At 37.3% G+C, this 13279-nt stretch overlaps 1 protein-coding gene across 4 annotated transcripts in view; it reads left to right on the top strand.

The window, feature by feature from the left end:
- The window catches only part of rxraa (retinoid X receptor, alpha a), a 170072-nt gene that overhangs the window by 60760 nt on the left and 96033 nt on the right, over positions 1 to 13279 (top strand). Inside the window, exon 2 of one of the 4 annotated variants that reach the window (XM_082141956.1) lies at positions 1302 to 1465. The exons of the other annotated variants lie outside the window; for them this stretch is intronic. The gene's annotated coding sequence lies outside the window, so the exon portion shown is untranslated. The remainder of the gene's footprint in view (positions 1 to 1301; positions 1466 to 13279) is intronic. 4 annotated transcript variants of the gene reach the window in all.

Here is a 13279-nt window from a genome sequence, read left to right as displayed (position 1 = left end):
TATCACACAGGCGTTAATTAAAATGCACTGACAGAAATGTGAAGTAGTCTTCTATCTATTTCTGAAGGCGGAGCGACACATGGTTTAGATCGTTTTAAATCACAGTAATGACTTTATAGGTTTGCTCGTGTGAATAAAGGTGTCTGTGGCATGGTGCATTCTGAGCACCGAACACTATACGATTTTGGCCATTATTTTGTTTTCATATTAAGGCAGAATAGGGTTATTAAGTTTACCAATACTACCAGTACCAAAAAAAAAGTTGATGGTACAAGCATTTCTGCAGTACTGGTAATGAGTATATTCGGTACCCGCTGATAGACGCTCGTTTCAAACGCTCTTGGCATGAAATGCAAATTCACCCTATCTATTTTCTAAATACATGTTATTTATCTTATTGTGAACTAGTCATCCATGCATTTGTGTTTATTTTTTTTTTATTGACCTTATAATTCATCAATTAAAGGAGAACTTGGTAACTTTTTTAACTTAATAAAACTGTCTAGAAATCATTTGGATGGTTAAACAACCTGTTCTGGTGATATTGGTGACTTTCCCCGCTCCCCCCAGCGTTCCCAGGCGGAAAACCAACCTTGCAACTTGCGCACTGCCGTCCCGGCAAAGTGAAATTGGAAGTCTCGTGAGAAGCGAGAACTAGAACGAGAACGAGCGCGAAACACAAATTGCTTTACGGCAATTCGACATAAACACACACGCATGTATGATGTATTACCAGATTACCCACCTCGGTAGACATAGCTCCACGCGATACAGTTGGCTTGCTCCGATCAAAACAAACGCACATGAGCAGCGGTAGAGAGGGGGAGGAGGCCGCCGCAAGTGAGTTTTTTACGACTGTGTTGTGAAATATACGCCCCCCCACAGCTGTAGGGGGAGCTCGTGGGGAAAACATGCGACAACAAAAGGGAAAATCAGCGAAGAAGTGACTAGAGTTCGCTAGAGTTACAGAGTTCTCCTTTAATCAAAGTATAACTCGATCCTCTGGTGTAACGACAGACTTCTCTCTCTCTGGTGACATGCAAGGCTTCTTCAATCATTTTACTTAAACCCTTAGACAAAAGTCTAAAATAGTGTGATTGATCCTACAATAATGATGGCGGTAACATTTTGTTTTACATGTAGTTACTATAGCAATTACTATAAATTGTGCATAATTACATGCTACTAATCCTAAACCACACCCTAATGTTGGCCATGTTTAATTATTTCTCAGTACTTAAATGTATAATTACACCGTAAAAACACGGGTGTCTTAAAGATGCAGTTTGTCTCATTGACAGCTAGTGGATGAAATGGGTACTGCAGTCCAAATTCAAAATATTGGAGAGAGTTGTTTCCCCCGCCCCCTCCTCCTTGGACTCAACGCTCACTGGTTGCCAGATTGATGCAACAGAAGCGAGCGCAATTGACTATTGAAGGCAAGGAGACTGTAAGTTCACATACTGTAAGTTGATGAGTTAATTTATCCTTGTTTTAATATGCTCCCATTCATAGCGTTTGTTTTAGATGGATGCAGAGGCATTTTAGGTTGGGTAGAATCTGCAATATCTGACTCAGTTTGCTTGCTAGCTTCCATGGCTGTAATATGCTGTGTTTCTGCCAACTGGCAACCCGGGCTGTTGAAATACTATTGGGTAAATTTGGCAATGGTACTATTGGTAAATTTGATCACAGAGACCAAAACAAAAACAGACATTCCAACACGGAACGCAAATTTCAAAGTAAAATAACTGGATGTAGTGTAACCGTGATGGCTTATAAATGTTGATACATGCTTTTCTATATGAAATTCAGTATTAAAGATCTTATTAATTATTCTTTGGCATTATTATCATAAAATTACTTCTTTTTTAAACATTATCATACATATCTGACAGACTCCAGACGCTTTCCTTTTGATTTTCCTTGCCATCATTGCAAAACATCGGCAACATCGCAGGGCCTTGCTTAAATTTTACATGTAAATGAGAATGTTTGATTCCTGGGCTCATATACTGTAATCTGACAAGTATCAATTGTAACGGGCAAAAAACATCACTGGGCTTTAGAGTTCTGGACTGTGTGTATGTGGGGGGTTTTGTCGTTAATGCTGCAGCTTACACTGGAAAGCCTAAATCAGCCCAGCAGATTAAGGACCATGATTGCAATTATGATAATCCATATCTGTTACACCAACCAAAATACGATGACAAAGATAAGATGAAGGGATTTGTATGCAAGTAGATGGCAACTCTGCTGCTGGAGCGTTTTTTTTGGACTAAGCCAGGTGTGCTTTCACCCTCACAATCCACGTTTTGCCCAAACAAGGCCTTTTTTGACTGGCGGGCTTGCGAGAGTGATTTACAGTTCGTTCACGTCAACTGCAGACTCTCACTTGCGTTTCAAATGTACTTTGAGACATGTCAGCCATCTCGCTCCATCTCTGCTATGGCTGAGTACGTCTCCATGAGGTATAAGATGATGGTGTGGGCGAATATCTGTTTACATAAGTCATGGCACATGTCAGAGATGGTGTCTCTTTCACAGATCTGGCCATTCCAGTGAGAAATGGTGCTCTGGTGCCTTCTGACCTCGCTGCCTTCCTCTTGCTGGAACAGTAAAAGAGCACACCTCTTATTACCCATTTGCTGCGAGCGCCGCTGCTGTTTGTCAAGTGGCTGTTGAGCTGCGGCTCACTCCAGCTGAGAGGCCTTTTAATCTTGGAGGTGTGTGAGCCAGTTACTTCCTATCACTTACACTGAGTGTGTGTGTGTGTGTCTTAAGTGATTCTAGTCCTGGGATAAAACGGCTATAAAACTGAGGAATTATTTTGGTTTATTCTGGTCAGCATGGTCAAAGATTTTCCCCTACGTTTGGGAACTTGTGTAATGTTCTTGAACTCTTCTTCAGGATGAGACTCTTTGATTTTGCCATCATTTTAATCATAATCAGAAATAAATATATGACAGTGTCACAACTGTCATATATTATTCAACCTTATACAAGAGGTGTTTTATTTTATTTTTATAAAAGATAAGTTATTTAGGTGTTTCTTAAGTTTTATTATATATCAAATATTATATTTAGGTACATAAAATTATTTTAGAATATGATTTAATATATTTGTAAAAAGTTTATAATATATTCATTATTTTATTAATATAATTATTATTTTTAAATATTATGTTTTTATTTATAATGATATATATATATATTATTATTATTATTATTATTATATATTCAGATTGTTATTATATTACTTATTTAATATATTTTCCTTATTTTATATAAATAACATAAATACAATACTTTTAAAATGTTTTTATTACATTTTATTTTATATATATTTTTTTTTTGATTATATTATAAAAAAAAATATATATATATATATATATATATATTAGTATTTTTATATATATATATATATATATATATATATATATATATATATAGTATAAAGTTAGAACGTATACATTTGTGAAGTTGTGAGTGATTTCATAATTTTGATAAGTGGAATGGTTGCTATTTTTAAAACTAATGTCAGATAGATTTCAAAAGGATCATCTCAAGAATCAGTGATGTGTGAGAGCACATGTGACGTAGGTTCATACTGGATAGGTGGAGTATTTTAGCACTCACTGCATTGTGGGAGGTAATTGTGGTTTGGCAGTCGTCCCTGAGTAGTTGTTTGCATTGGAATTGCAAGTGCAACTTCCACTCAGCATTTGTTAGGCAGCGGTCTGGGCTTAGAAACGTCTTTACGGTGGAGTTTGAGAGCGCCTGTGGCAAAATCTTCTGTGGGGAGTTAGGCAATACAGACAGGAAGACAGTGGAACAGATAGGCAGACGGGCAGGCGCTGGCAGTTTCTTTCACGTCAATTTGTTGCATACCAAAAGGCTTACATTCCAGCGCCTGCAGAAACGGCACCCGGCAAGTTCAAGTGTCACATTTAGGATGGTTTCTTCTGTTTCAGACTAGAATAAGTAACATGAGACCGCTTCGCATTATAAAAACCAGATCAGAGCCTAAGCACCGGCTGGAGGGTTAGTTAGTTTACGCAGGTGTTTGTGAGACGTTCTGGCACTGTTTTGAATTCGCCGGCTCATTTTAAAAGCTGCGATTAAAGCAGAACAACTAGGCACAAAGCGCTTGTTGCAAGGTCAGGGGTCAGGGGTCATGGCCAGGTCACAGCCTGTGGGAAGTACGCAGCACTGGCACACAGGAGCGTGTCGGGGGAACTGCACAGTAGGGAACATTGCAAACATTTTGCTGTTAGTTTATCTTGGGAAAAATTCACCTCTCGAAGCAACATATATTTTCTGGTCCTAGTTCTCTTTTTCCTCATCTATTATGTTTAAAGCTTACTGTGAGATTCTTTGCAATGATGAAAATCGGAATCTTAGAAAGAGCTAAGGGGAACTAAAAGGTGGCACATCTGGAATGCTTCAGCAAATATATTTTGAAACATCTGGAGGAATCTCATGGAATTTATGGGTCCCTCCTTTGATTTAGCCTTTTTTTCCCCTCCGCTCAGTCTTCGGCATCTTCAAAGTCCCAGGAACGTCTCTGGCACGTAAATGAAGGGGGGTTTGGACTCCTATTACAGTGCGGGTCGAGTCATTCCAGACTTTATTGTGGTCTAAATTGGGCTCTTGTGCCTGGTTTCCCTTTGTGCAGGCGGGCTAATTAAGTGACACTGAGGTGAGAGACGGAGAGTGAGCACCAGTGAAACTCAACCCACCATAAACCTCCAGTGAGAAGGCCGTCCGTAACTGTATCAACCACAACAACAGCCGCTAAACCTAGCTGAAAAGCACCCTTTTTTTTTACGTTTTTTTAAATGAATATCATGAAACTGTCTAGGACTTATATCACCCCAAAATTTTTTTTTAATAATAAATAATTTTCCATAATAAAGTCTGTTAACACATTACCTGTACCAGGCATATATTTATTATACTGTGTGTGTGTATTTTTTGTATATATATATAAAGAGAAACAAATATTAATAATAATAATAAAATATATTGACATATATATATGTATATATATATATATATATATATATATATATATATATATATATATATATATATATATATGTATATGTATTATTATTTTAATTTTTTTTCTTTCTCATTTTAGTATACAAAATTATAATCATTAAATTAACAAAGTAAAGGTAGTAAAACAAATTCCATAAAAATGTTTTTGTGTATCCAGTTATTTTATATAATGTGTATGTTTATATACAAATACATGGTTTGTAGTAGGGGTGTAACTGTTCAAATTACGGTTCAATTTTATCCACAGTTTCAGTACGGTTCGGTATGTATGTTATGGGGGAAAAAAACTACTGTCAAATAAAAATAAAGAAAATTAGATTAAATAATCAAACTACAAGCAACAGCGAAAATAAAATGGTGCTTTCAGGTTTTTCAGGTATCTAACAGTAGTTTAAGGTACAGAAATTGAATAAAGCAATCAAATCTAAAACAGCATTGCATATGATCTTCAATGTATAAATTAAATAAAGATTAATCATTATTAAAGTTACAATAGCTCAATCCAATATTCAAGAGCATTGAGTTATTTCCTTATCTTTTGTTGTTTGATTAACATAAAAAATACACAGCAGGAATATTAGGCTACTGTCACTTTAAGACATAATGCACTGATCCAGTACACTGATACTGTACACATGCGTTGTCTTTCTCGACCGTTTACGTTCACTTAAGTCATAACCTACTATGTTTGCTAGGATACTCGCCAAGATGGGCATGTTGACATCATTTTTGTGTGAATTTGTCCGTTCAAGCACAAGACTTGAAAAGAGAACTCAAAATTTGCGCGCTGTCTGAGGCGCGGCTTCGGGTGAGCGAACACAAATCTTCTCACAGCGTGCGCGCGAGTTCTCTTTCGCATCTTCTTGTGCTTGAATCTTTAAGGCAGGGCTTAAATTAATTCAGTTTAAACACCGATAGCAATGTGTGCTGTTTAGATCTCACCTGTCAACACCCGGGTGATGACGGCGTAAATGACTGATCATATTAGAGCGTATGGCACTCCCATTGAACAAAGTTTAGGGGAAGCCAGAATACGTATCCATCGACAGAAACATACATTAGCAATATAACTCTGTCTATTTTACGCATATTTTACAGTTACTAACTGTGAATCGTTATACACCTAGTTTGTAGTTTCATGAGAGTCCTTGTATTTGTAGCATGAGAAATAATAGCTAGGAGTGCTATCATGAAGTGCTGCACCCTGGATTCGAACACGAACACGTAACCTAATGTGTTGAGCACATGCACTAACCACAAGACCATGGTTCTGGGGAAAACACTGTTTCTTCACTATTATATCAAATTTGTCACAAATATATAAAATTAGTTTTAACCTTCTTGGAACAATGACAGTCTGTCTTACATGACATAATCTCTGTCTCAAAGAACCATGTGGCATTGCATTTTACTTCCACAATTAGCAGAGTTTCTTTTGAAAGCTGAATGTAAATCTGAGTATAAATCAATCCCGAACATAAATCCAAGCCTTAATTGTAGCTTTTTATGTTGAAAGCAGCTTTGATGTGTGATGGTAACCTTGCCTGAGCTGAACCTCTCTTGGGTCATGGAATTAAAATTCTGTTTTAAAAGACTTCAGTGGATTGAGTGTGTATTCAGATCCACAGACTGACAGACGTCAGATTATTTAATCTTTCTAGGCATAGAACGACAGCGCATGTTATTATAGTAGCTTGTACAGCACATGACTTTGCTATCGCTGAGGATTTATAAGACTCTTAAAGAAAGGTTTTTATGAATTGGCGTATTTGATCGCCATTTTAAATGGGTGAAACAAGGAATATCACAGTCAGATAGTCGTTGCTAGAATACCAGCATAAACCATGGTAATAAGGGCTCATTTTGGGGTTATTCTGCTTCTTAAATAGCTTTTTGCCACATCAATAAACAAACTTGAATCATTAATGTGAGGTAAATAAATTGATTATATGAGAAATAAGAGACTGCTGAGGCAAGAGAGCTACTGTATGAAGCAAATCTGTCGGTAAGGGACAATCCAATAATAAGGTTTATTGGTCCCTAAATTCTGAATGCAACAATCAACCAATAGAAATCAAGTATTCTAGAGAAAAAAAGTTTATTTAAATTATTATTGTGCTGTTATGATTATTAGTTTTGCCTGTAGAAATGCATCTTCTCAATTTCTGTGCTGATGTTAGGCTGATTTGCAAATATTTTCTTTGATTTTTCTAAATATTGTTAATACATTTCTCAATATTATTAATTATTATAATTAAGTCTTTTTTTTGTCACAATATTCTTGAATTCACACAGTTTTGAAAAACTCGATATTTGAGGAAGCCTAATTTAATTTTGACCTGGAAAAGTCATGTAAATTAATAAAATATATACATAAATATGTATTGTTCTAGCTAAAATATTTTCTGAAATATTTCATCAGGAAGAAATAATATGTTTTAAAAGAAAATCTTTATCCTTATATCTTATCTAAATAACTGGAAAAGTCATGGGGCCTAATATTAGAGGGGCCTTTGAGTCAGAAAGGTTGAAAACCACTGTTTACTGAATGTTCTGCAGGTCTTGTCATGACTACTGTTGCATGTACAGGGCTTTAAGTGATATATTTTCCTTTACCTTTCCGACTCAGGACTGTCATACCTCATTAGGTGGGAATTTTTCCCCTGCCATTCCGATTTCTTGCTCTGTCACTCTCTCCGGTGCCTGCTTATGACTGATGTCTAAAGAAGTGTGTTTTTATTTCTAAGCCCATTTCAATTTTAGCGCTCTCTGTTTCCCTGTCTGTCTCTTACTCCATCTCTTCTCAGAGAGATAGAAAAAATGCAGCCAGTTGGTTAATCGTGTCCCCCTCTGTCTGCACGCAGAGCTATTTTCTCTGTGTTGCTGTGCAGATGGCCTAGATCTTTCTGCCTGACTGCATCGGGAACAGCAGGGAGAGGCTGATACACATCATCATTGAGTGTGCGTGTATATGTGTGTGTGTTCTCTACATTATTTAATTCCCAATCCTCGCTGCACACACCCCACCACGTACTCCAACGCAGCACAAATCAGGATTTTTCTATCGGCATTCCTAGAACACGGTAGGCATGGCGTGTATCTACAGTCGCTGCCCTGAACTGAACCATACACCACCAAAGTGGTTTTGAGCCATGTGGGTTGTTCTCAAACTGTGTTTTATACATTATCAATGGATCAAGAAGAGAAGTGGCCGAATGGATGTGTTGTATTCACATATTAGGTTTTTCACTCAAACCAATGGCTGTAACCACATTCATTCAGAATTTAGGACACCGTTTTGTCCCTAAACCTAAATGACATCCTGTCACTGTTGTTTAGTATCTGATATTGGGGTCTCTTGTTTTTGTGTTTTTAATGCTATTTTTATTTATTTATTTGGGCTCTCTATTCTTGCCTGAATGCTGACTGAGCTTTTCCACTCTCTCAAAAAACACCAAGGCATCAGGGAATTTTAATGTTTTAGAGCTTGTCACTGTTATAACATGAAAAGGTGACTTTTGATTGTCAGTAAACATTGCATTTAAGTACATTGACTTGAGGTTTCTAAAACCGGAGCTTCAAAGTACTAGCCAATCTTATGATTGGATGAATCGGCAATGTGTGTTTGATTGGCAGTCTCACATTTTTTTTCTGCTTGTTGTCAGCTATAGACCCATGACATTTGCCTCTCGTAAGATGTCACCCCGTATTAACTATGCTTCCCTAGATGCAGATACAGCTTTTATTCCCCCATTTTTTTTTACCTTGTCTTGATTTATGCTTAAGGCGAGACACTACAGGTGAATAGGGTAACATTTTTAAATAATAGATATCACCATGAAACTTCCTCAGTTGATCACTTACACAAGTATATAAAAAAAAATGTATTACAAGTTTTAGAAATTTGTATGTTTAATTATGCAAATTAGGCATTATCTCATTAAATAGGCACGATTTTGCATATATTTTCGGTAGATAGATCTGAACATATGATAAAGCCAGGTGCAAAATTCTTTTTTCATTTTGTTTACACACAAGATGAAAATTTCAGGATATATGCTTTCATTACCAAGGGAATCAAAATATATTGTCCATAGCCTAGATTTTCGCCATATTTTTTTGATTAAAATGTCACGTAAATCAGGCCAGGAATGATTTTTTAACAAATCCCTCTGAAAATATCTTCAGAATACTATATAAGTGTATAACTGGAAAGTTTGGTGTACATAGGTGCTACATAGGCTGAGATGTTTGTACTGGAGAATGACAAAAAACTCATTTTGAGAAAACGGCAGTTAAAGATTTAAATAGCTCTAAATGAGAACTCGTCGTTAGCTTTAAATCCCCCTTTGGACATTCACGATTGGTTACTGATAGAAAGGAAATGCCCATATTTGGATTACATAGCGTTGTGCAGGAGACTCGGAGCCTTACTGCGATACCGGTAATGACAGACTTCAGTAAACAGACGGAGCTCGGCGTGTCGCGTTGTAGTGCTAACTTCCTGGTAAATTCGGGAGAAACTTAAATTAAACATCTTAATGTATGTATATATTCAACGTTTTCTTTATAGCAGCTTGAAAGAACACAATTGAAGGAGTAAACTAGCCCAAAATCTCAAAACTGACCACTGCATGAAAAATCTATGTTTTTGCCTACCGTGTCTCGCCTTAAAACAAGAACATTAACATGTATTTTACATGGTTACTTTAGATCAGCAATTCTATTTTGTAAAAGTTATGTTTTTTTGTGCATTTAGACATTTTTATTGTTGGTTTTTATTGTTTTAAAACTCATTGTTGTGTGTCTGGGCCAGTGGCGGATGCATAAAGTGGATGATGGGTAGGCCTCTAAAAGTGTGCGAAATAATTTGCATCATCCTATGTTTTTCAACTGGCTTAATTTGTAAAAAAAATGAATAAATGTTGGACCAGTCCCTGTTCGGCACTATAAACACCCATGTTTTAAAAGTGAAGTATGTAAGATAAAGATGTAACGGGTCATGAACACCTCAAAGCTAATAAAGCATTGTGACGCAACACCCCACATTGAACGTTTCAATACATCATAAGACGAATGTTCCAATTTTTTATATTTACTTTGTGTCTAGTGTGAACAGCCTCAAATAGTTGTGGCATGTCATGTCAAAAAATTTGCCCGGTGCAGACCCGTTGGATGGGTTTATTATAGGAGAGACTCTCGCGTTCGTAGCAGCACAGCTAAAAGTATTCCTTGTATCAATTTTGAACCTTTTATTGAATGTAGTCTACTTTCACCTTTTGAGACATGCCTTCACAAACACGGAAGCACCCGTAAGAGATGTTTGAGTTGGTGGAGGTGTGACGTGCGTTTGCAAGGTTGATTTATTTTTGTAATTCCGCTTGGTGCCACTAGTTTAGCAGAAACCATACTTCACCTTTAAGCACTAAATCCCCTAAATTGCCCACTCTGATTGTGCAGTGCGATCAACTGTGAGCAGCTGCCACTTGAAAAAAAATTAAACATAAACAAAGCAGAAGAGAGCTATCAATCCGAAATAACTATATTACGCAGAGAAATCACAATGTCCTGTATCGACAAACCTACCATTGCTAATATGGTGCATATATGTGGCCTATGTACAGTTCAGAAAGCCCCTTTCTCACAAATATTAAATGCAAACATTGTATAACCATTCCACGGAGGGCCAGACTAAAAAAACTACCCATATCTTACCTCATATGGCTGATGTCTGTTCTAAACAAGTCGTAGTCAGCTGGATTTTGAATTAAAGATAACGTTGTAATCCTAATTATCTGTTAGTTCTCTGTCAACTTTGTCTGGATGTAAATAGCTGAATATTTATTTAAAAAAATTCTATTGGCATGAAGAACATCATAATATTAATACTTGACATAACTGAAGAGATTAATTGGCATATTCTTATTAATATTAGGATAGAGTTCTAATGAATGAAAAATCAAATCACGTTGTGTGGCTTTTTAATGTGTCGTGACAGATCGCTGTAGCTCCTCAGTTAAAGCTGCTCGTGAACTAGGCTTGGCACGATAGTCGGTGTTACCGGTGTTACACGGTGTTCAGTCGCAACACCGGTTTCATCACTTGCCCACCGCAGCACCGCAAAACATTTTTTTTAAAGCAATTACGCAGTATCCGTATTTTCTGTCACCAGTTGACTAGCGTTGTATGATCACGCTCAACCATTCAAGCGCGACAAAACAAGAGACCGCGCTGTAAATCCTGCCGAGTGTCCTCATAAGAGCAAATTATTTAAATAATATCATAAATGAATGTAGAGATTTGTGAGAAAATGGGACGCGTGTCAGATGGAGTGTCATTAATGTTAATCAAAGAACAAAGGTAAGAGAGTAAATTAGGCCGCACTCTCTTGTGTGCATGAATTAATCTTTTAACACATCTCCGGCGAACGGCTTCTTCACGCAAAAGAAAAACTCTTCATAAAGCGCAGTGAAATTCATGTGGCGTTTCCTGATGGAACGAGGTTGTTCGTTAACTTCATTTTATACGTGCAATTCACACGAGCTCTAAACGAATGCGAGACTGCTGCGATTAGTCAAACTTTATTAATGAAACAAAATCAGAGGGAATAGTTTCTTTAATGTATTTTTTCTTTTCTTTTTTACCAGTTGGCCGGTCACACGGCTTTCATAGTTTTCAGTTAGGCTAGTGCGGAGACCAGGGACGGGTTTCCCGATAATGATGTATCTTAGCTCTTAAGAGCGTTCTCTATGTGCAAGGTTACGCTCGCCGCAATTCCACGCGCGTTTCCCAAAAATGCACTTAACATGAATGCGCGAGAAGTCGCTGTCCATTCGCGAAGTGCTGAAATATAACCTTATATGTAATCGTATTCTGAACATGATCTCAAGCAGTGAAAAATAGAGGACATTGACAACGCGCTGACAGACAGGACCGAGCAGGTAATATTTAATATGAAACAAAGTCTCAACTTTCAAATTTGGTCAGTCAAAACAAAATAAAATAGGCCTACCGTTTTTTGGCTCTTTAATGTGTCGTGACAGTTTGCCTCAGTTAAAGCCAAGTTCAAATCCACCGAAGTTAATCAATAACTCTTCTGACTGCTTTGTCGCACAAAAATGGTGGAATTTGATTGGTCAGATCGCATGTCAATCAAACTCAATACGAATGATGAACTGACGCCATGTAAAAAAAAAAAAAAATACATCACTCTAACACCCCCCACCCCCACGATGAAACCGGTAATACCGGTGTTGTCACAAGTCGATTAACCGGAGGGAGAATATTATCACCGTCACATCTCTATCGTGAACCAATCGTCTCTTCCTTCTAGTTAATTATAGCATCAAATAAACATGAACGAACATCAGAAGTAATGTTGTTTCAACCGCGGAAAGACGTCAGTACACATCGTTTTTTTCAAATTCAAGTCCACCAACGTTAATCTACTAACTCTCCTGACTTCTTGGTCGGACAAAATGGCAGATTTGTCGTATATGGCGGATTATAATTGGTCAGATTGCCTGTCATTCAAACTCCTTGCAACGGGTGAATTAAGACTGTTCATGCTAAAGATAACTAATTATAAAGCATTTTAAAAATCGTTTTAATTATAAAAGAATAGCAGAGTTCACACCACAACTATAGCAATAATGGCACAGAGAAATGATATAGGTGGAATCACTCTCACAATTATTATATTTTCCAGCTGATGAAGGATAAAACCATTAACAGCCTATCAGAAATCATCCTGCTTTAAAGAGCTTGAGCATTTAAAGCTGCAGAAGACAAAACTGCGCGTATAGAATAAACGGAACAATATCATGCGTTGGTGATGACACACACTTCCAGGAATGTAATACCTGCATACTGCATGTCTGCATTTATTTATACAGACCCCGAAAATAACCCCAAAGCTAAATGCAGTGTGCAAAGGGCAGTTGATGTATATTTGGAAATTGAAGCAGAATTGTGAAGTTCGGTTATGACAGTGTCTTCCTGTCCACTCAGACATCAGTCTCTCTTCTGTCTGAGAGGATGCCACTGTTTCTGACTCTGTGTGTTTAACTCGCTGTACACACAGCACACACATCACTGAGAATCTCGCGCCTCGCTGATCTGGACCTGCCCCCTTGCCTCATTCCCTGCTCAGCCCCTCACAAAACGCAGATAAAGCTGCAGTCAACATTTGTTTTGTAAATGGGCACATGCT

Source organism: Leuciscus leuciscus, assembly GCF_965113295.1.
Source record: "Leuciscus leuciscus genome assembly, chromosome: 16".
In the NCBI taxonomy this organism is placed as follows: Eukaryota; Metazoa; Chordata; class Actinopteri; order Cypriniformes; family Leuciscidae; genus Leuciscus; species Leuciscus leuciscus.
This window is presented reverse-complemented; position numbering and strand designations above follow the sequence as displayed.